General features: G+C 33.2%; 1 long non-coding RNA gene across 1 annotated transcript; it reads left to right on the top strand.

Annotated features, from left to right (window-relative positions):
- Positions 1-506: 506 nt before the first annotated feature.
- LOC126878610 (uncharacterized) lies at positions 507-1,283 on the top strand. The gene is made up of 2 exons (XR_007695709.1): positions 507-1,077; positions 1,178-1,283. It is a non-coding gene; the product is annotated as an uncharacterized LOC126878610 (long non-coding RNA).
- The last annotated feature ends 22,846 nt before the right edge of the window (positions 1,284-24,129 follow it).

Genomic DNA, 24,129 nt, shown 5'->3' with positions numbered 1-24,129 from the left:
TATTTCATTACGTTCTTAATATCTTTGGTTTGGTCTACAATTGATGTTATCCATGATCCTAAGTATTTGTAGTTATCCACACTCTTAATTACAGTATCTTCAATAGTCAATTGCATGTTTGCGTGTGCTGATTTAGTCATGATCATGCATTTATTTTTTCTTTAAATTCATCTTCAGTCCGTACTCATGATAGCGTTCATTAAGGCGTTGCATTACTTTCTGTAAATCATTGGTGTTGTCCCTTATTATTACTGCATCGTCTGCAAAGCGTAGCTTGTTCGAAACTTCTCCATTCATAGATATACCTTCTATTGAATCTGCGAGCGCTTCTTGAAATACCGCTTCACTGTAGACATTGAAGAGTAATGGGGACAGCACGCAACCCTGACGGTCTCCTCTCTGTTTTGGGTGTCCTGGTTGTCCACTCTTACCTTGGCAGTTTGATTCCAATTATATTCCAATAAAGATTATGCATATATGCTTTTTGTTATTGAGATAAACACATAAATGAAATTTTTTGATAAGAAATAATCATCAATAATCATTTCGTTGTGAAGTGAAACAAGAGTCGTCTTAATTTTAGTTAGCTCAGAGAGCGCCAAAAGCACCCTAACTAGTTTCAATCCTTCTTAGGGCTTCTTCAGACAGTGCATATTTGATTCTCTCTGAACCACTAAAATTTGGACCTCCGGTATCGGTCCACAACGCAATCACATAATGGCATGGATGCCGCGACGGCATCTGCTAGAGAAGAATGAAAGTTTTACTTTTAATATTAACAATATGTAATGATACATCGATACGCCGAGCGCGCATCGACACTTGGAACCGAGCGATTCTCTCAAATCGCGCAGATGCCCCCACTAAGTTCTCCACCTCTCCGAACCAGCACCGGCAGAGGGATATTTAAGAGCACCGCAAGCGACGATCCGACAGTCCTGAACGACCGTTCTGGGCTCCATAACCAGCCAAGCGAAGTGAGCGAGGCAGGCCGACCTGAGTCGCGACGTGCACCGTATTGAAGTGATTCGCAAACTTAGGCAGGCCAACTCGAGACGAAAGGTGTACCGAAGTGAGGTAAGTTGCGACTCGTAATTCAACGGAGGCCAGCGTAGTGAGCGAGTCCCCGATAAATATATATTTTAATATCGCTGTTAATTTTGTTCTTCTGTTACAGACGCCCATCCGGAGGAGGACTTCGCTGGGACAAAATAGAAAATTGAATTATTATTTTGACTTATTTTGTACATAATTTAGAATTAATAGATTTGCTTTGTTTTCAACCTGTGTTTTACTGAGTCTGTCGTCCTAAAAGAACTACCCGTTACAAAAATAAAACTTTATGAGAACTAATCTTTTGGTTACACAATTCGTGGCTTCTAAAATTTGCAAGCCAACGAATTGCCCGAAAGAAGGCCGAGGGAGATCTATCTATTCCTAATACTTAGATTAGGAGTGGAACTAATAAAAATAATAAATAATCATTAATAAATCATTTCGTTTTGAAGCGAAATAAGAGGCGTCTTAATTTTAGTTAGTTCAGAAATTTTTTGAGTTAATACACTGTTGAACGTAACGTGCAATATGTAAATAGGTACTAGAAATCTATAGAACTTGTAGTAGAACTATAAATTATGCAAGTGCTTAAATTTCGACACAGATGAATAAAAATAAAAATTTCTATCATTGCAAAAATAAATAATGTATGATAAACCACCGAAATTAAGATAATTGGTCTTCTCAATTCTGTAAATATCTGTAACAAAAAGATTATTGAACTATTTTTAGAAAGGGTGGTTCTATGTTGTGGTAGTTGTGTGATGGCAACGTGCCCAGTATCTCCGCAACAGGCAAAATCTGCTTCCAATAATTATGTCGCCAACAAGTTTTATTGGAATTGGTTTATGTTGAAATATATTATATAAAACGAAATATTGTTTGTTTTTACCTAATAATGTATGTATGATAAATATATTATCTATGACGTGTTAAACAAACGTGTCATAGTCACAAAAAGAACAAAAAATTTGATATAGGGGAGGGAAGGGTAAAGTGAAATAGTGGAGTAAAGCGAAATAGCTCGTTTTCAAATTCTTCCGCAAACGAAGTCATCACTGTTTACAATCCAATCGATGTTTAGAAGTAGTATGCGCTTATCGACCATTTTGTACCAATGGTTTGTCGATATTATTGAAAATATCAATGTTTATACATTCTTGGGCGACTGTTTGTAAAATCTGTTGGTGTGTGTAATTGATAATTCTTTTATCTTATTTAACTAAACATATTTTTGAAAGCGACACACAAAAGCAATCATACTTAACATTCTTTTATATAAAATATAGGTTGTTAGGATAGGGTTAAAAATTTTTAATGAACATGTTTGCTTTTAAATCCATTTGGGGCAATGTGAAATGTTAATAGATGGGGCAAAGTGAAATATCGTTTCACTTTGTCCCACATGTAATTATACTTGATTGCCACCATTAACAAGGAATATCTGTATTTCCAGGTGTAAAATGCGAAATTATAAACGAAAAACGACCTAACAACAATAGTCTGTGGAGTCAATGACATCTGGAATCAGATCTTTACGAACGGGCAGCCTTTGCCAAAATCAAGCTGCTACTCAACACGGAATATATGTTGCTGTGTTAAATCGGAGGATTAAATCCGAAAAAAAAATTTAGGAAGAAGCGCCAAATAAGAAGCTAGGCCGATTTCAAATCGTACTCTAGACTATTTCACTTTACCCAACCATGCGGGGCAAAGTGAAAAAAAGGCAATGCCTGACAAACCCTCGCATTACAAAAAATTTACTGTCTCCATTTAATTTATATTTCGACATATTGATCTTAAACATTACTGTAATAAGATATGTTTATTAAAAAATTCCATTTCGAAAATTGTAAAATTTATTTAATTTCAAAGTTTAGCTATTCCACTTTATCCTACTCTCCCCTACAGAACTTTAATCAAGCCTGTCCTCACTTACACGTCAGAAACGTGGACGATAAGAAAAAGTGATGAAGAACGGTTAGGCTGTTTTGAACGTAAAACCCTCAGAAATATTTGTAAATGTAAGCGCCATAACAGACGGGCAACTGTGGCCGGCCACTCTGTGGATCTACAAAAGTAGATTCCGATGATTGACCGTGGGTTCTTATGTGGAGTGAACGTTAAACTCCAGACGAGCGAGTGTAGCCGGCCACAGTCGCTCGCATAAGAACCCACGGTAAACTACTTTTGTGGATCCACAGAGTGGCCGGCCACATCGCCCGTCTGTTATGGCGCTAAATCAGATGGAGCCGTCGAAATACATTTATAGCCAGAGACCGGATGGAATGAGGAGAAGAGAGAGGTCCAGAGTACGATTTAAGGACCAGGTAGAAGACGACGTACAAGTATTAAGGCGGTGGTCTTCAATACACGCTGCATGCAGCCTACGGTGTCTATTGGATACCACCGGCTAAGTTGGTGGTCACTTCAATTCACCCCGTAATTTGAATTTGTTTTACTCTTTTTTTAACTATTTTCGGTTGTAAGGGTGTGTCAAGGGTGTGACTGAACTGCGTGCCCGCTGTGACGATACTGGCCGAGACCACAAACGCTATTATGTCATCATGTAAGGGGTTCTACCATGTGGTCAGAAAAGGCGATAAATTACTAAATCTGGCGTTTTAAAAGCTGAGAACCTTTCTGTAGTTCTTAACAAGTTGACATAAAGAGCGTGGCCAATCTGACATCGTAATCTATTATGGAATTTGTGTTTCCCTGAAAAAAACATTATAGCTTGTCGCTATAGATAGTTTTTCCTACGGCGTGACGTTGTACGCAGCCTATAGAGTCTATTGGAGACCACCGGCTAAGAGTACGAAATTGGAAAACTAAACGTACGGCTACACGGGCGAGAAATTGATGCTAGCAGTAGCCGTAAAACGAACTTAAGGTTCCGCGAAACGGAATAGGAATAGCCGAACTGAACCGACTACGCACAAGCCCTGTAGTCGGTTGAGTTCGGCTATTCCTATTCCGTTCCGCGGAACCTTAAGTTCGTTTTACGGCTACTGCTAACGTCAATTTCTCGCCCGTGGAGCCGTAGGCTAAGGCGAAGGGTATTAAGGAATGGAAGCTGATTCTGGAACAGGCCACGACTCATCATGGGTTATAGAGCCAATGATGATGATGAGGTGTTAAAATATTCTATACATCGTTTTAAAGAGGCGATTTAATTTTTTTTACAACAATCCGCATCAGACTTTTTGAAAGATTTTTTTAATTATGCGATACACAATGTGGCAAATGATCATGTAGCAGTTTTCCATCTTATTAAAGCACTTACTTATAGCTCCAAGGTCAAAAAATAATGGTAGAAAAAAAAAGGATTTATAAAAACAATGACTTACAAAAATATTGTATCATTTGTATCAGTGAAACTTTTAAATAGTTGTAAACGTAATTGGACGTCTCAGTGTTTTTTTATGTACGAAACCAGTTGTTATTTTTTTGTTATGTTAAAAACAGTGTAGCGCTAAAACAATAATTATTTCTACATAATATATGTATTAACGTTTAAATTGTTTACCGTTTTTCTTGACATTTATATATAGGTAATGATAAAATAGAAATGGAGACGGAATTTTCCTACCATCGGGATTGGAAAAATATCTCCTCAACTTGGTCACAATAAATATGTCTATTTACAGTCACGCGGAGCACATCCATAACTTACCCAGGAAGAACGGCTGAACACTTAATGCGCACGCGTTCTCCTTCTGGTAAGTTCAGGATGTGCTTCGCGAATAGACCTAATGAGAGAATAGACCCTTACACCTGCGCTTTAGGTGTTCAGAGGGAAAAATTCGACCACCGCGTACGCTCAATTTTGTAATGCGCAGGCGTAAGTTCAGGATTTTCTCCGCGAATACACCTATTACCCTATAGTAAATTTACAATCAGGATGCAGTAGAAATAAACAAACCAAGAAACGTTAAATGCTACGAGGAGCACTCCCGAATCATAATTTACAATGTATAAACTTTGGAAGTCATGATTTGGGATTTACAATGTATGTACCGGGTGTCCCAATAAGAATGGCGCTCGGCCATATCTCAGGAACCGTTTATAGTATAGCTTTGGGAAAAAAAATTTATAAGAAAAGTTGCCTCGAGAAAAGCCTGGAAATTATTTTCATAATAGTAAGTCCACCGCTAGAGGGCGTAATTGAATATCAAAAATTAAAAAATCGAAATATTACAAAATTTGCCTAATGAAAGGGCACTGGAAATCCGATCATCGTATTCTTCATAAAATTCTGCGCATATTTTATTTCACAAGTTTAAGTCTACCTATGCAAATAAGAGGTGGGAGTGAGTGGGAACCTTGTTATGAAAAAATCGCTGGAAGTCCGGTTCTGCTTAATCGATTTTTTCAAACTTGATCTTGTTGAAAACAGCTCTTATTCGTCAATGTAATAGTTATAATTTGGAAACAGCCTATTACGTAATATGCCGGCTAGGAGGCTCGATTTATGTTTTTTTTTAGAAATCTAGTTTTCTTTGGAAAATATTAAATACAAGTATGTATTTTTTTCCTATATTACAAAATAAGATCAAATTAGCAACAGAATACCGAAAACCGCATGTCGATACCTTTTTTCTATCTCGATATATCTTAAGAAACGTGTAAATTTTAAACATAACTGTTGCTGTCATAATATAAGTGGAAATATATAGAAGCAAGTAGTGTGCTATGGAAAAAACAAAGAAACATTGTCCAGATGTCACCGTATATAATGAATCAAAACAACAATAAGACAAATAACACTATTAAATACTATAAAATACACGCGTACTTTGTACGCGCGTAAGAAGTTATACTTCTATTATTATGATTTTAACGGAATAAATATATTTTAAACAGTTTAATTTTATTTTTATTTGAATATTGCACTAATCTTAATACTTAACATAATACCAATACTTAAAAATAGCGTTAATATGTAAATTTTTATGAATTGTTGCCTCCGCGCATTTGCTTTTCTCTCGATGAATCATAGAAAATGTAAAAACGTCAGATTTTCTACACAAATTTTAATTTATATTTTATTATATTTTAATACTAATTATCCTATTCTCAACTAAGATAAATACATAACTGTTATTGTCACCGGTAAACTAATTTAAGGAAGTCAAAATGGAAACAAGTAGTGTGCTATGGGAAAAAATAGAACGATTAGAAGTATTAACTTCAAAAAGTCATCATGTGTCAAATTATGTGTCAAATCAGTAAAACATTTTAACATTTAACATTTTCTACGATTCTACGTATTAACGTTATTTTTAATTTTTGATATTATTTTAAGTATTAAAATTAGTTTAATATTTAAATAAAAATACAATTAAACAACCATACAGAAGTAAAAACTTCTTTTGTATATTGGTATAAAAAGTTTTATTAAAAAACATAAAAGTCCTCCAAAAGGATTTGCAAAACGTTTTCAATCTGAATCAGATCATCCTCAGTGCGTTCTGCTTCGTAAAAGAAACTAGCAACTTTTTTAAAAAGGTTACATCGATATAAATGGTTTACATAATAATTAAGTGATATTTGTAGCGACTCCAAGTCGATGTTACAAGATGAAATGTGCTAGGAGTGCTCAAAGGGCAACATGGTTCCCTGCTCATTAAGAACTCGTGGTTCTTGCCAGTTCAATGGACACAGACCAACTGATGTCCATTGAACTGGCAAGAACCACGAGTTCTTAACGAGCAGGGAACCATGTTGCCCTTTGAGCACTCCTAGCACATTTCATCTTGTAACATCGACTTGGAGTCGCTACAAATTTCACTTAATTATTATGTAAACGATTTATATCGATGTAACCTTTTTAAAAAAGTTGCTAGTTTCTTTTACGAAGCAGAACGCACTGAGGATGATCTGATTCAGATTGAAAACGTTTTGCAAATCCTTTTGGAGGACTTTTATGTTTTTTAATAAAATTTTTTATACCAATATACAAAAGAAGTTTTTACTTCTGTATGGTTTTTTAACTATGGTATACAGCCAGCTACGGGGGCTTTCCCATTGATTTTACAATTAAACAGTTTAAAATATATTTCTTTCGTTAAAATCATAATAATAGATGTATAATTTTTTTGTATAAAGTACACACACTTTTTTTTTGGTTATATTTTATATTGTTATTTGTCTTATTTTGTTTTGATTTATTATATGCGGTGACATCTGGAAAATGTTTCTTTGTTTTTTTCCAAAGCACACTACTTGCTTCTATATATTTCCACTTATATTATGACAGCAACAGTTATGTTTAAAATTTACACGTTTCTTAAGATATTTCGAGATATAAAAAAGGTATCGACATGCGGTTTTCGGTATTCTGTTGCTAATTTGGTCTAATTTTGTAATACAGGAAAAAACATACATACTTGTATTTAATATTTTCCAAGGAAAACTAGATTTACAAAAAAAATAAATAGCGCCTCCTAGCCGGCATATTACATAATAGGCTGTTTCCAAATTATAACTATTACATTAACGAAAAAGAGCTGTTTTCAACAAGACTAAGTTTGCAAAAATCAATTAAGCAGAACCGGACTTACAGCGATTTTTTCATAACAAGGTTCCCACTCACCCCCACCTCTTATTTGCACAGGTAGACCTAAACTTGTGAAATAAAATATGCGCAGAATTTTATAAGGAATACGATGATCGGATTTCCAGTACCCTCTCATTAGGCAAATTTTGTAAAATTTCCATTTTTTAATTTTTGATATTCAATTACGCCCTCTAGCGGTAGACTTACAATTATGAAAATAATTTCCCGGCTTTTCTCGAGGCAACTTTTGTTATCATTTTTTTCCCAAAGTTGTACTATAAACGGTTCCTGAGATACGGCCGAGAGCCATTCTTATTGGGACACCCGGTACATAGCAAATTATGAGTTGGGAGTGCTCCTAGTAGCATTTAACGTGTCTTAGTTTGTTTATTTCTACTGCATCTTAATTGTAAATTTAGTATAATACAGGTAGGTATTGCCCCCTACTGCAGACAGAAAACATGACAATGAAGATTCTATATAACAGATTTAGGGCAACATTAAACAGAATCCAGCGGAATCATTTACACAGGATGTTTCAATGGGAAACAAAAATACTTGAATGGTGAATAGAGGTAACAAGCGGTTTTAGATATACTAAATTTATTATTATTAGATTTTATAGAATAGAAATTAGATTTTAAATATACAGAGTCTACACTGAAAAAAGTGACTGCTACAGTTAGGGTATCTGGTTGCATTGTTTTCGCAGCCTACTTGTCTTATTTTGTTTGGTTTTTAGCAGTTACTTCACACTGTTCTATTATTTAGTTGTCACTAATTTTTACATTATGTTGATGATCGTTAAGACATGAATAGATTATATGCGTCGTATAAAATATATTAATTACCTTTTGTGATTATTAATAATATAAAATATTGCTTATTTAGCATTACTATCATAATTATTAAATAATAATAATAAATTAACAGTGAAACATCTGAATTGGAGGCTCGTAATCTAAGTATACCCATATAATTTTAATTTTAGTTTAATCAAAGTGCATAATCAAGTAGTCGTAATTAATAAAAGTTAGTAATGGAACATAATCCATGTGAGCCATTATCCGTTATGGTCCATAATAATTATTTTAATTATCACCATTAGGTGTCCTTCCAGACATATTGGTCGTGTTTGAATAGTTTATTACCAAGATCATAGTTGTTAAGCACCTTTTTTTTTTCAAAGTTATATCCTCTTTATTGCTTTTGTTTGTAACAGGTCATCATTATCAAGACTTCTCATTCCAGATGGAATGTTTTCCGCTCTTACTTAGAGCTCTCTGATTCGCTTATTGCGGTGAATCACTTCGCATTCCACTTGTGTGCTGTGAAAGTTTGTTGTATCCCTTGGCTTTCGTTACAATTTTTTTTCCACTCATTTCGATATATGCATAGTTCCCTGCAGTTTTTCACTTTCAGAATTCTGATATTTTTTAAGATCTGGTCCTCCATTCTCTCTCTCTGGGTCTTCCCCTTGGTTTCTCAGTTTCTTGTCTCCATGTGGTGATCTTCTAAAGGTTCACACGCACCGAATCGGCATAGAGCGATCGGCTCGGCTAAGAGTAATCGGCAGATTTTGTTATGCATGTAAATAAATGACCCACCGCACACCGCTTAAGAACGTTCGACTGTCGAGCGGTGCGCGGTGGGTCATTTATTTACGTGCATAGCAAAATCTGACGATTGCTCTTAGCCGAGCCGATCGCTCTATGCCGATTCGGTGCGTGTGAACCTTTAATCCGTAGGTCGTTTTTCCTTCTCTCTATGTGTCCCAGTCATCTCAGTCTCTGAACTTTAGTAAATGTAACTATATTTTTTTCCTTCATTATGTCTCTTAGTTCATAGTTCATTCTTATTCTCATTTCTCGGTTGTCCGTTCTTATCGGGCCCTTTTCCTTTCGAATATTCTCAATTTTTCTTCACCTTTTTCGGTGAAGCACATTGTCTCAGCTGCGTACGTAACTGGTATGATTACAACTCTGTATATTTTTAGTTTTGTATTTCTGGATTAAGTTCTTTTCCTTCATTAGCCTATGATATTTCCAGTATGTTTTGTTGCCTGTTAGTATTCGCTCTGTTACTTCTTATTTTGGTCATTCACTATTACTCCCAAATATTTAAATTGTTGAACTCTTTCAAAAGTGTAGTTTTCTATCTTGGTATCTCTCGTCCTCTTATCTTCTCTTCTAGAGCACAGTAGATATTTTGTTTTTCCTTCGTTAATTTCTAGACCTGTTTTCCGTGCTTCCTTTGCCGGGATTATTACTGCTTTTTTTTTTTATTTAAATTTATTTCTTCCAATACAGTTAACGGCTTGTCTGAAGTCTACGAAGAGGATGTGGATCATAACAATCATGTTAAATTGTTGTAAAGGTTAGAACAAACAAAAAAGGGTACCCTTCAATCTATTTTGACAGAGATTTTGTACTTACTGAGAAAGTTTTTTAGGATGAGAAATAACCTCAAAATTAACTACTTTGTTTGCACGCCGAGAACATAGGAACCAGTGACGCCAACAACACAAACCTATATTTTCTAAAGCCATATTACATTATCCAACTTCAAAAAAATTAAATAGCAAAACGAAAGTAATATCTATGTTTTGGAAGATGATTGTTATTGTTTAGTGAAGTTTTGTTCCTATTCACCCCATTTTACGGTACGTAAACGTCCTGTAAAGCTTCTTCCGTCCTGAATAAAAACAACAATTTCTGCACTCAAGATCATCTTGAAATAAGACTATCACGAAAATAATAAACACTTTTGAATAAACAGAAATAATGACATAGCAAAAAGAATTAAAAATGCACAGCTTCCTTGTAGCATGATAACTTCAATAAGGTTGAGATTTTCTAACAATATTAGAAAATTTCAATTTAAAAGACATTTCTCGTTAAAAACTGTTTGCAAGAATTTTTGCTAAACCGTGTTCATTGTTTCAATCAAGATCAGGTCAATTATTTAGTCAGTAATTATAAGGGTGCCCGTTTTTCATGCCACATGCCTCTACTGTAAATTTTATTGCAAATCTCTAGAGTGCAATTTCATTGCAACCTACATAATTAAACTTAGATAAATAAACCACGTTTTTGTATTATACAGAGAGGGTCAAAATTACGGAGTAAATTCACTTTCTCTAAAATGGACGATTTTAGAAAAAAATGGTGAAACAGGTCGATTTTTATTTTTAAATTGCAATTAATTTTTTGGCATATATTTCATACTAGTGACGTCATCCATCTAAGCGTGATGACGTAATCGATGATTTTATTTAAATGGGGACAGGTGAAGTATGGTAGCTCATTTAAAAGGTTGTTTAATTGTCTATTTAGTAATATAAATATTAACATCATTATTTATACAGGGTGACCAAAAAAATAATTTTTGAATTAAATTAATTGACAGAAAAAAAGAATATATGTTATTTATTTAACTCAAAATACATTGTACTGCTTTCAGAATATAGAAAAAAATGTTTATTTCACAAATAAATATTTCTTTTCGTTTAAATTAAATCTCGAAGAGCATCACACCTGCCTCTTGGCACTTTGAATAGTTAATTTAAGTGAAAAGCAATGTTTATTTAGCAACCAAACATTTTTTGACAGCAATATAATGTATTTTGAGTTAAAGAAATAATATACATTGTTCTTTTTACGTGAATTAATTGATTAAAAAAATTATTTCTTTGGCCACCCTGTATAAATAATGATGTTATTGTTTATATTATTGAATAGAGAATAAGACACCCTTTCAAATGAGCTACCAAACGACCCCTATTCCCATTTAAAAAAATTGTCGATTACGTCATCACGCCCAGATGGATGAGGTCATTAGTATGAGATATATAAAAAAAATTGTAATTTAAAAATAAAAATCGAACTGTTTCGGGATTTTTCTTCAAAATCGCCCATTTTAGAGAAAATAAATTTATTCCATAATTTTGCCCCTCTCTGTATATGTTACGGTAAGAGTAGATAATAATTGGTAATTGTATACAATTATCAGAGTTGATAGTAAATGTAGGAAATTATTTTCAATTATCTACTTTTACCGGTAATTGTATATATTTACCAAGGACCAGCGGTAAAAGTATAAAATGAAATAGAAACAATAAATTTAAACAGCTATTCAAGAAGTGTGATTTGTATCGAACTGAATTAAAAACAAGAGACATTTTGTTTAACCTGAATTGAGTTTTTGTTGCCTGAATTAATAATACTACTTTACTAACTTACTATTTGCTTGTAATTATACAACTTTCCATTTTTTACATTTACATTTATGTTTCACATTTACTTTTGCAAGCACATCGGTCATAGCCTTGCCCACCCGACAAAGAAGTTTTTCTAATGCTGGCCACTCACTTGAGGATATCGAAGAGGCCGGGCGACTGACAGGCGGTTAATTGAAGGCCAAATCACCACATACACGCAGTTTTCGTAAAGGCGTTGGCACGCTCGATCACAAAATTGCATGTGTGTGCCATCTCAACTGCAGTTCATTAACTTAACTACTCAAATAACGGCCTTCAGTCCTGGCCTGCATGCCATGGACTCTTCGATATCCGTAAGTGAGTGGCCAGCATAACATACTGGCCCAATAAAATGTTTAGTTTTGGTACCATGTCTAGACAAATAACACAGGTCTGCGACCAAAAAATTGTTTAAAATTTAATAAGTGATTTTCATTATGTTTTCAACACTGATGCCGGGAAAAATAGTGAAAAAATTCCATCACGTACAGTTATTTCACAAAATGATAATAAAGAGTTATTAGGAGAAAGTGATTTTCATACTGTTTTCAACGCTGATTTCGGGAAAAATAGTGAAAACATTCTATCAAATACAGTTATTTCACAAAAATAAAGAGCAATTATGAGAAAGCAGCAGTATTTTGTACAATACTACGATCCTGGCACAACCGATCCCCATTCCATTCTTACAATTTGAGCTGAAGGATTTAGTAAGAGATCTAGGCCTTTCTAAAGAATCGGCAGAAGTTTTAGGATCTAGAATAAAAAATAAACATATGCTGGTTCCGGATACATCTTTGTCTTGGTATCGATGTACGGAAAGGGAATTTGTATATTTTTTCTCCCAAGAAGATGACCTGGTGTTAAGCAAACTCTGCTGTTCAGACCACAAATGTACAATATGTGGTGATTTAAAAGTTATTTCAATGCTGCTTGGTCAACAAAGTGGCTATACAAAGTTCCCTTGCTTCCTCTATGAATGGGACAGTAGAGACAGAAAGCAACACTACATAAAAAATATTGGGCCCTGAGAGAAAGCTACAAGTAGGAGTAAAAATGTTGAGAGGAAAAGCTTTGTGGATCCCAAAAAGGTCATACTTCCACCACTTCACATTAAGTTAGGGCTGATTAAACAATTTTTCAGGGCACTGAATAAAGAAGGGGAGTGTTTCAGGAAAAGGAAGAAATCTTTGTCGGACTGGACATTAGAAAACTATTGAGAGATCCCAACTTTGTGAACAAAATGAAAAGGCGACTTGGACATCTTTTAAATAAGGTGTTACCGATTTCCTCGGTAACAAAAGAGATCCAAACTACAAGACAATCGTCGCAGACATGATCGGCAACTTTAAGAAGTTTGGCTGTAACATGAGCATTATAAGCTTTACTTTCTCCACTCACATCTTGAGTACTTTCCTGCAAACATTGGTGATGAAACAGTGAAAGATTTCACCGAGACATCAAAGAAATGGAAAGAAGATACCGAGGAAGATGAAACGTCAGCATGATAGCAGACTACTGCTGGGTGATGAAAAGAGATGATCCTCAACGAGTCCACAGCCGGAAAAGCAGTAAAACAGTAAAAGAAGCTTCGACAGAAAGCGTTAGCGTTATTAAAAGGACTTTTGAGCTTAAAAAATAAATGTAAGTGTATCGGCAATGTAGATTAGAACATGACTAATAAATAAAATAAATTTTATAACGTTGGAAAGAGGTGACAAATTGCTTACATTTTGTTATTATACCCAAATATACCCCCTAATTTGTGAGAAAACCTGACGTGATAGACAAAAATGGTTTACATTTTTGAAATCAGCGCTGAAAAGTACATCAAAGTCAGTTATCAAATTTCAAACAACTTTAAAAAAATATTTTTTGCAGGCCTGTTTAATGAATGATTCTTTGCAGATGGTAAATTGATTTCTGCTGTACAACTGTGGCAGTCGCCCTTCTTTAGTACCCATTTTATTTAATTCATTTTGAACACTCATAAAAACAGCCTAAATATTTCTAGAATCACTTCGTGTCCTGTCAACATCTGGCACTGTTAATTTTACTTTAACCGTATTACCGACATTACCAGTAGTCTAAGAGCTAGAGGCGAGAAATCATCGTCATAAGTAATATGGAGTTTGGCATGTGAAATGTGTCTATTGTATGTTGATAATTACGACCCCTTTCAGGCTGACACCTCAGTGGATACAGGGAGTAGCAATAAGGGATGAAAGGGGAAATTAACGCATCATTAAAGGTTTTCACCTCCTATTTTGTTAAACCTCTATCGATTTACATGAAAATTGGTGAGTAGTTAGAACATACCTCAAGAAATAAAACTGATATGGTGCCAACGTGCGCTTTTACCCTGGGGGTGGATGCCACCCCTTCTCAGAGGTGAAAACTATTTTATTAAAAATAACCCCACTAATCGATAGAGGGACAAATTTTAAGCAAAATTTATTACCTCTAATTATTAAAATAAATCAATACTTTTTGAGTTATTAAAGATCAAAGATTTGAATTTTTCGTGAAATAAATGCATGATGTAAAGCGGTTTTTCGTAAATAATTCAAAAACTGTAAGTTTTATCAAAATAGTTATGATTACCAAAATTGAAGATAATAAAAAATAAAAGAGATTTCTTATTCGAAAAACCTTTGAGAATTAATAAAAAGTGAGTTATAGGTGATGGAATGTTTTTTTTTCGGCTAGTACCCAAATCTATGTATTCAAGCTCAAATAACGGGAACACGGTGCATTTTATAAAATATATTTACTGAACACTTGTCAAAGTACTTGGAAATATGTATCAAATGAGCTCCCGGAAAAGTTGATACAATTAAACATTATGCTACAAACATTTTTCAAAGTTTAGGCTCCAAAAATTTGGAGCTTAATTATTATATTATTTATATAAGTTTTTAAAATTGTTTTAAGACATTTATATAAAATATACCAAAAATGTATTTGAATATTATGTCAAATGTGCCCATTATTGGACACCCTCGGTTTCTGTACATATTCAGTTTATACAGGGGCGGTTCTAGACCAAAAAAAAGTGGGGGGCAAGGGAACACAACCGCTGAATAAACAAGATAACGTGCCATTTTATCGAAAATTATAGTACAAAAGTACTGTAAAAACTGAAGGGGGGCAGCTGCCCCCCTGCCCTGGCTAGAACCGCCACTAAGTTTATATCGATAGAAAAAATTCAATTAAATATCGAAATAAGATAAAAATAATATTTTAGTAACATAGATTTAATTAATAATAATATGTTCTTTTTATGATTCGTAACTTCATGCATGTGCTCTTAAATTGACGCTATTGTATAGGTACTTGCTACTGTTATTTCGGAGTCGGCGTTTGCATTGAATATATCCATCTCGATCTGAGCTATATCAACATCTTTTGCGAGCACGATACATTACAAGTATTTGGTTGAACGCCTATAAAAAAGATCCAACAGATCTGGTTATTGAACAAAATGGTTGGGAACTTGCTGAAGATAACACATATAAATTCAAATGGTTTGAAGGGCCTCAAATGCCAGAGATTGTTAGAGATATTATTTTTGAGAATGAAACAGACGATGAGATGGATGATGAGCAAGCTGATGATGATATTCATAATAGCGAAAGTGATGAAAATAATTATGATAGCGATTTTAGTTAATGTGACAGCGAAAGTGAAAAATAAATAGTATTTTCAACGAAAATTTTGATTTCGTTTATAAATTCGCAAAGTCCGTTCGTTCGTTCCTGCGTTGCCACCCCTGCAATATCTGGAGCTTATGTACCGATGTCAATGTAGTTTTATCTCCTGAATCCAAATCTTTAAACGGCATTTCGATATGTCAAACCATCTTCGAGAAATGTTAACGAAAATTTCATATTATTTCAAAAATATATTACTTCATATAAACTGTAAAAGAATTGAAATATCAAATAAATAATATTACTTATTAATTTTAATGTAAGTACTATCTACCAGTAATTACAAGTATGTAATTACTGTCTACCCAATGATTTATGTATTATGTATATTATATTGTATAATATACAGTGTGTCTACTTAAGTTGGACACATATATTATGGGACACTTTTTTATTTTTAATTTTACGAAATAAAGTTATAATTCATAAAAAGATCTGCATCGTCTAATACCTATGATCCAATCATCAGATAGAAAATTTTATCTATATTATAGGAGGTATTTTAAAAAATATGAATTTGGCTCAAGATTAAAGTAGCTACCTTTTTTTCACACTGTTGTAAATTATTGTTACTACGAAAAATTAAAATTGTTTGGAACTAAAAATTGTGTTCTAATATATGCAATAGTTGTTATTATTATAATTAAATAATTAATAATTATTATAATAATGTAACTATTATCTACATTCTTCTAATAAAAAGAAAATATTTAATTTTTTTCTCAAATTAGAGATACCTACCAATCATCATTTTCATTTATAACTCTTTTATTATTAATTTTACGAACAAAAATTATTCTTCATAAAAAGATCTGCACGGTCTAAAATTAAAGTTGCAATCATAAACAATTATATAAAATTGTATCGATTTTAGTCGATGTGTAAAAAATATGAATTTCGCTCAAGAAATTCACTCATTCGCTCAAGTGCCTTTATAGCTCACAATATTTAAATAGGATATAATTGCACATTAAACATAATTTTTAATTCTAAACAACTTTTCATAATAGCAATTTTCCATATTAGGAATTTAAATACATAAAAAACAAAGTTTTCGTTATAATAATGCTCGCATTTTTAACTTGTTATATTTAAATTGTAATAAAACGAACTTGATAATAAATTATAATCCTAACTTCATTCCCGAAATTCCTTTAAAAATTATTCTGTTAACAAATTTCAAAATAAATATTTAAATAGCGTATGTTTTAATTTTCACTTTTTCCTAAAAACTCGAAAGGGTTCTCTTATTTTCATCATCACTTGCTTAGCTTTGATGTTATAAACTTCATCTGCAGCTCACTTGATAGGTATTCTTGAGTACTTTGACAAGTGTTCAGTAAATATATTTTATAAAATGCACCGTTTTCCCGTTATTTGAGCTTGAATACTTAGATTTGGGTACTAGCCGAAAAAATATACATTCCATCACCTATAACTCACTTTTTATTAATTCTCAAAGGTTTTTCGAATAATAAATCTCTTTTATTTTTTATTATCTTCAATTTTGGTAATCATAACTATTTTGATAAAACTTACAGTTTTTGAATTATTCACGAAAAACCGCTTTACATCATGCATTTATTTCACGAAAAATTCAAATCTTTGATCTTTAATAACTCAAAAAGTATGGATTTATTTTAATAATTAGAAGTAACAGATTTTCTTTAAAACCTGTCCCTCTATCGATTAGTGGGGTTATTTTTAATAAAATAGTTTTCACCCCCGAGAAGGGGTGGCATCCACCCCCAGGGTAAAAGCGCACGTTGGCACCATATCAGTTTTGTTTCTTGAGTTATGCTCTAACTACTCACCAATTTTCATGCAAATCGATGGAGGTTTAACAGAATAGAAGGTGAAAACATTTAATGACTGCACCAACTTTCCCCTTTCATCCCTTATTGCTACTTCCTGTATCCACTGAGGTGTCAGCCTGAAAGGGGTCATAGTTATCAATATACAATAGACACATTTCACATGCCAAACTCCATATTACTTATGACAATGATTTCGCGTCTCTAGCTCTCCGTCTACAGGGAGAAATTTAATTTCAAGTTTTATAATTAAGCATTTTCTTCGCTTGCTTTTCAAGACCTTCCTTTTACTCCAGGGTAATAAGCTAGAAATAGACCATGTTCGGGACACTCGGAGATCCAGGTAGCTGACTACTTTTTTAGTTATTGTAGACCTATAGGAAGAAAACCTGCCTGTTTCCTGCCTAGAGTTGGCGTCCGTTTTTTAATTATTAACAATTTAGTGCAAAAATCGCGATTTTTTTCGATTTTTTGCACTCCATTCAAAAGCTAAAAAGTTGACATAAAATTACAAAATATAATTTTTTAGGACATTAAAAACCCTTCAAAATGCCGATTCTTGAAAGTTAAAAAGTTACTTTGTTGCTACGCAAACTGCAAAATGAGTGAAAATTGGTATTTGTTAATAACTTTTACTAAAACTACCTTAGAACTTTAATGTTTCACCCAAAGTTGGGTATTGGGGTACTTAACAAACTCTCAAAATTTGAGACCTATCCATTAATTAATTTAAGAGTTATTTTAATTGTTTATCCCAGAGACCTTTATTTTGCAATAAAATAAGACAGAAAATAATGAAGTTAGGGCAATTCTTCTTAAGCCAAATAAAAGTAGAAAACTGATACTATCAAAATGTACTAAAAAAGATAAAAAAATTATCTAATATATAGTCAAAAATCCTAATGCCAAATTTGTGAAATTTTGTAGTTTATAAACATTTAGAATACCTTTAAAAATATTGTCCGTAGAAAAAATCATTTTACATATTAGAAAAGCTAATATTTTCCACGAATTTTTAAAAATGTAGTTCAATTGGTGACTAGTCGTGATAAGTGAAGGGGGAGCTGGAAGCCGACAAATGCACGAGTTCAAAAACTAAAAAAGGCAACTTAAAACTACGATCATTTTCTATATCTCGGGATCTACTGAATATATTTTGATCGTTCTTTTTTTAATTCGTGTGTAATTTTTCTGTAAATTACAAATATTCAATTTGTCTAGACATTTATTAATTACTAAACATTCTAATTTGTTTAAACAATTTTTAAAAAAATAATTGTTTCCCAAAAATCCATAATTTTTATCATACTATCGTTATTAATCATAGCCAAAGTTAAGGTATACTTTAATAAATAAATTATCTTCAATAAATAATTATCTAATAAAAATCATTTATTTATTAAAGTGTACTTTAACTTTTTCTATGATCATTAATGATACTATGATTAAAAAAATAGATTTTTGTTAATAGAATTTATTAATTAATAAATTTATAAACAAATTGCATATTTGTAATGTACATAGAAATTACATACGAATTAAAAAAGAAAGATCAAAATCCATTTAGTTGATCCGGAGATACAGAAAATTATATTCGTTTGAAATTGCTTTTTCGGTATTTTACCTCGGTGGATTTGTAGGTTTCCCCTAGATCCCCTTTTGAACTACATTTTTGAAAAATCGTAGAGGGTGCTGTGAAGGTACAATGTTTGTGCAAATTTTTTAAGAAAAAATACAAATCCCATTCTTTAAAATGGCAATAATGAGATTCCTTAATTATTATAAACAAATTAGCTGTGAATTAAAAAAAATATGACTAACTTTGTCCCAAATGAACCAAGGTAAATTATTTGAGAATTCGTGTTAAAATACTATCTTTTCGAATATATAAAAATATTGTTTCTACGGACAACATTTTTAAAGTTATTCTAAATGTTTTTAAACTACAAAATTTCAAAAATTTGGCGTTAGGATTTTTGACTATATTAATTAATTTTTATCTTTTTTTAATACAGTTTGATACTATCACTCTTCTACTTTTATTTGGTATACTCAGGATTGCCCTATCTTTATCATTTTCTGTCTTATCTTATTTCAAAATAAAGGTCTCTGGGATAAAAAAATAGAACAACTCTTAAACTAATTAATGGATCGGTCTCAAATTTTGAAGGTTTGTTAAGTACGCCAATACCCAACTTTGGGTGAAAAACTAAAGTTCTAAGGTAGTTTTAGTAAAAGTTATTAACAAATAACGATTTTCTCTTATTTTGCAGTTTGAGTAGCAACAAATTAACTTTTTAACTTTCAAAAATCGGCATTTTGAAGGTTTTTCAATGTTCTAAGAAACTGAATTTTGTAATTTTATGTCAACTATTTAGCTTTTGAATGGGGCGCAAAATATCGAAAAAAAATCGCTATTTTTGCACTAAACTGTTAATAATTAAAAAACGGACCCGAACTCTAAGCAGTAAACAGGTAGGTTTTCTTCCTATAGGTCCACAATAACTAAAAAAGTAGTCAGCTACCTGGATGTTTGAGTGTCCCGAGAAAATCCTTATTACTCTGGACTAGTTGCACGTACCCATTTAATTGCAACAGAATCTTGCCTCTCTGAAATTTGATTAGAAGATAGTTCTTCTAGAATCGCACTAGATTCATTCACTGATGGTTGCTCAGGTTGTTCAGGTTCTTGTTCTATTAGAATCTCATTTGGGTCATCCACTTCTACTTCTTTACGTTCTTCAGAATCAGAACCTGACTGGGTTTCTTCTACTTTTTCCACCAACGCTTCCAAATCTTCTTCAGTCAGAATATTTTCTTGAGCATCTTCTAGCAGTGATGAAGTTTTCAAACCAATTTTCGCACGAAATCCAAAGATAGCTTCACAATTACTGCACTTGATGCCAGAATGGTAAGCTCGATTCTTGACGAATTGTACAAATCGAAGGCCATCTTTACTTAAGGGGCAAATCAGTTTTTCAATTTCCCCAACCTTCATGACATCATACTTTTTCAACCGCTTGTAGTTATCCACTATTTAATGATTAGTTTTAGATTTACAGTGGAACCTCGATAAGTCGGATTAATCGGGACTGCGGCCGATCCGGGTTATCGAAAATTCGGGTTATCCGGAGAATATGGTAAAAATTAATAAATTAGGTATACGGTATACTTAGCAGCGATAGATAGTTGGCATATTCCATGACGTTTTTTCCATCTATAATTGGTCCAGACACTGGTAAACCACGTTCCCGTTCCGCACAAATCCACACATACAAAGCGTCGTCGAGAGTCTCATTTTTAGCTTTCTTAGCTTTGCATCGATTGTCAGTCTTTTGTTATCATTTTGAAACAAAATTCTTCGATTTTAGTTCTATTTTTCTTCCAATCCGATACTGTAGATGTACCGACACCATATGATGCTGCAATTGTGTTTAAAGATTCGCCTTTATCAATCCTACCTAATGCTTCTAGTCTCTTTTCCATTTTGTTGCCATTACGTAGACAAAAAAACACACAAACATCTGAAGCACGATTACAGAACAGAAGCGAACAATACGACTGTACTACACACAATACAGTCACAATCGGAACGATGTTATGTTATTTAAGAACAGTGGAGACTAAAACCATTGTTTAAAAAAGAATTTTTTAAATAGTCTTTTAGTCTTTTTTAAACAATGCTAAGACAGTTTAAAATAAATAAAGGAATACAGGTGCCTGTTGTTTCCGATAATCCGAGAAAATGAACGTCGCTCTGCCGCCGTGTGCCATGAGTCATGTTTACTATCGTACAGTTCAAATTACACAAATACACATTGTCACTCAAATATTATATTACATACTACTACTACATATTATTGTTGAAATGTTTGTCTGATGAAAATCGGTTCGGGTTAGCCGGACTTCCGGGTTATCGGGGGCCGACTTATCGGGGTTCCACTGTACTTACAGGTATATTGTTTATTAAACTTTGGTACTTTCTTTTGAAAGCAAAAACGTATTGTGCTTTTTTACTATTCAGCACTTCAAGTACGTTTGTATTAAAACGTTCTTCCTTTGTTAATTAAAAAATATCAATTATAGGATAATGTAATGTACATGTACAGATCTGTATATAGGTAGGTTAACACAAAACGTTATGTCGGTAAAGAAAACACTTCAAGGATAGGTAGGTAACATTATTGTTAATTAAAAAACACGAAGCTCATATCATGCCAAATCAGGATAGAAACACTTTTGATGTATGATGCAGACTGAAGACTGATTAAGCACGAGATAAACAAAGGCATTTCGCTTTCGTGTCGATCGTTATAATTTGAATTTTTTAGTTTTACCAAGATCCCCTGGGAAATGTATACAATTACCGGTAAAAGTAGGAAATAAAGTGTTTTTAAAGAATATTTCCTACATTTACCGTCGACTCTGGTAATTGTATAAAATTCCGTCAATTACCGGTAATTGTGAATTGTGTACAATTACAATTACCATAATATTAGGGAGTTTTTGTGCACACAAATACGTAAACGTAACGCATCTTTTTGACATGTACGCTTGCGCATTAATGGTTGAACTCCCGTATCTCGATACGTATTACCTAAAGTAACGCTCTGATACGTACGTGAGAACGCATCCCTATCGAGACGAAAGTCACCGAATGCACATGAGGATCTTGCCCGATTACCTACGAAATGAACATTTCATCAGCGTACTACCCGTTTATAAACATTTTAAGGTTACATTGGTTATTGGTTTAGTCTATTTGAGTACTGTGTTTGTAATTGGAAATTGGAACTGCATAATAGATTTAAAATTTTATTGTTTTTAAGTTGTCTATTAATAAAGCAAAAGAAACAAATCTTGTATTAATTTAAGAAATGCAGTGATCACCACAATTAATAACTAAATAAACAAATGACCTAGTTTCAGTAAAATTTTCAAATAAATATTACCAAACTATTTACATTATACTGGAATTCTGATGTAGGTACAATAATTTACAACTAAAGAGTAGGTATAAACAAAAATAAAAAAAATTTAACCTAAGTAAAAATAATATTTTTATATTTAAATAGAAGCAATTGAAACCATACAATTTCATCATTCATTTATCTTTTTTTACATTTGTATATTAATTGTATATTGTGTGAACATTGTTTTATTTTTTTAATGTCAACGGAATTTAAAAATGACTTTACGATACGATTTGCTTTACGTTACGTTGTAGCAGTTACAAAAACTACCTATTTAACATTCATTCTCTACGACACGTTAGTTGCTTTACGTATACGGAGATGCGTTACGTTACGTAGCAACAAAAACTCCCTAATACTTTTACCGTATACACACATGGCCAAAAGTTTGGAATACTTATAAATAATATATCTACGCCTATGGTGGTTTCAAAACTGTTGTTGATATTCATTCTAGAGCGTTTTTAAATGAAAATGATAAAAAATTTGAATCGTTTTTTAACATTTTGGTCACATTCAACTGATTAGCGTATTTGCACATTGTTTCAGTCTTTGTTTAAATTTGAATTGACCCGTTTAAAAATGACTAGAAATGTGACATATCATTTTAACAGATCTAGAGTACTTGCTTTGTTACAACAGGACTTTATTCAAAGTGATATCGCGAATATTGTTGATGTTACTGAGAGTAATGTATCGAAAATTAAAAAAAAAACCAGGATATAAATGACGTGAATGATCGCTCCAGAAATAGCAGAAGTCGATGTACAACAGCAGCATAAGACCGGCAGATAACATTGATAGCTCGAAGAAATCGTCTGTAATCTACAAGTGGTATATCCAGAGAAATTGCTAGGTTTCAAGGACTGAATTTTTCGCGGCAAACAATAACACGCAGACTAAATGCGGTAAATTTGTGTCGTAGAAAACCCTTACATGTCCCTAAACTAACCTACCAACACAAAATAGTAAGGTTGCAATGGGCTAGAGGAATGGGGCATCATGGTCCTAATTGGAATAACGTGATGTTCTCTGATGAATCAAAAATTGGTTTAGTTTCTGATTCGCCAATAACACTGGTTTAGAGGGCCCCAGGACGACAAGTCCTACTAGAAAGGGCCCAACCGCGCGTCCCATTTGATGGTGGCAGTATTATGGTTTGGGGTGCTATTATGAGTGGTACATGGACGCCACTGCTGGTTCTGGAGAGAAGAGTCACTGGTGCTGTGTACATCGAGGAAGTTTTAAATCCTATCCTGCGTCTATTCCGAGGGGCAGTAGGTGATGGATTTGTGTTTATGCATGACAACGCACCTCCTCATCGAACAGCAGCAGTACAAAATTTTCTGAAACAACAAGGAATATCTACACTACAGTGGCCCTCGAATTCCCCCGACATGAACGTCATTGAACATGCTTGGGACATTCTCAAAACAAGCATTAAGAAGCGAAACAATCCCTCTATTACACTTCGAGAACTAAAAGATGCTGCTCGTGAAGAATGGGAGAGAATTCCGCAAGCCCAGCTCGACCAGTTAATCGGAGCGTGCGAAATCGCCAACACGCATTTATACAGGTCAATGGAGGAAATACTGATTATCAGTTTTATTAAAAAATATTTTTATCTATACTAATTTATTTTTAAATGTAAGTTGTACATTGTAAGTTTTCACCCCGGAAGATTAAATAATTTTTTTGCATATCGTTTAACTGGTTTTGAGATTTATTTAGTATTGATGAGAACTGAAGCAAA

The sequence above is a fragment of the Diabrotica virgifera genome, chromosome 10 (assembly GCF_917563875.1).
Source record: "Diabrotica virgifera virgifera chromosome 10, PGI_DIABVI_V3a".
NCBI classification, from domain to species: Eukaryota; Metazoa; Arthropoda; class Insecta; order Coleoptera; family Chrysomelidae; genus Diabrotica; species Diabrotica virgifera.
This window is presented reverse-complemented; position numbering and strand designations above follow the sequence as displayed.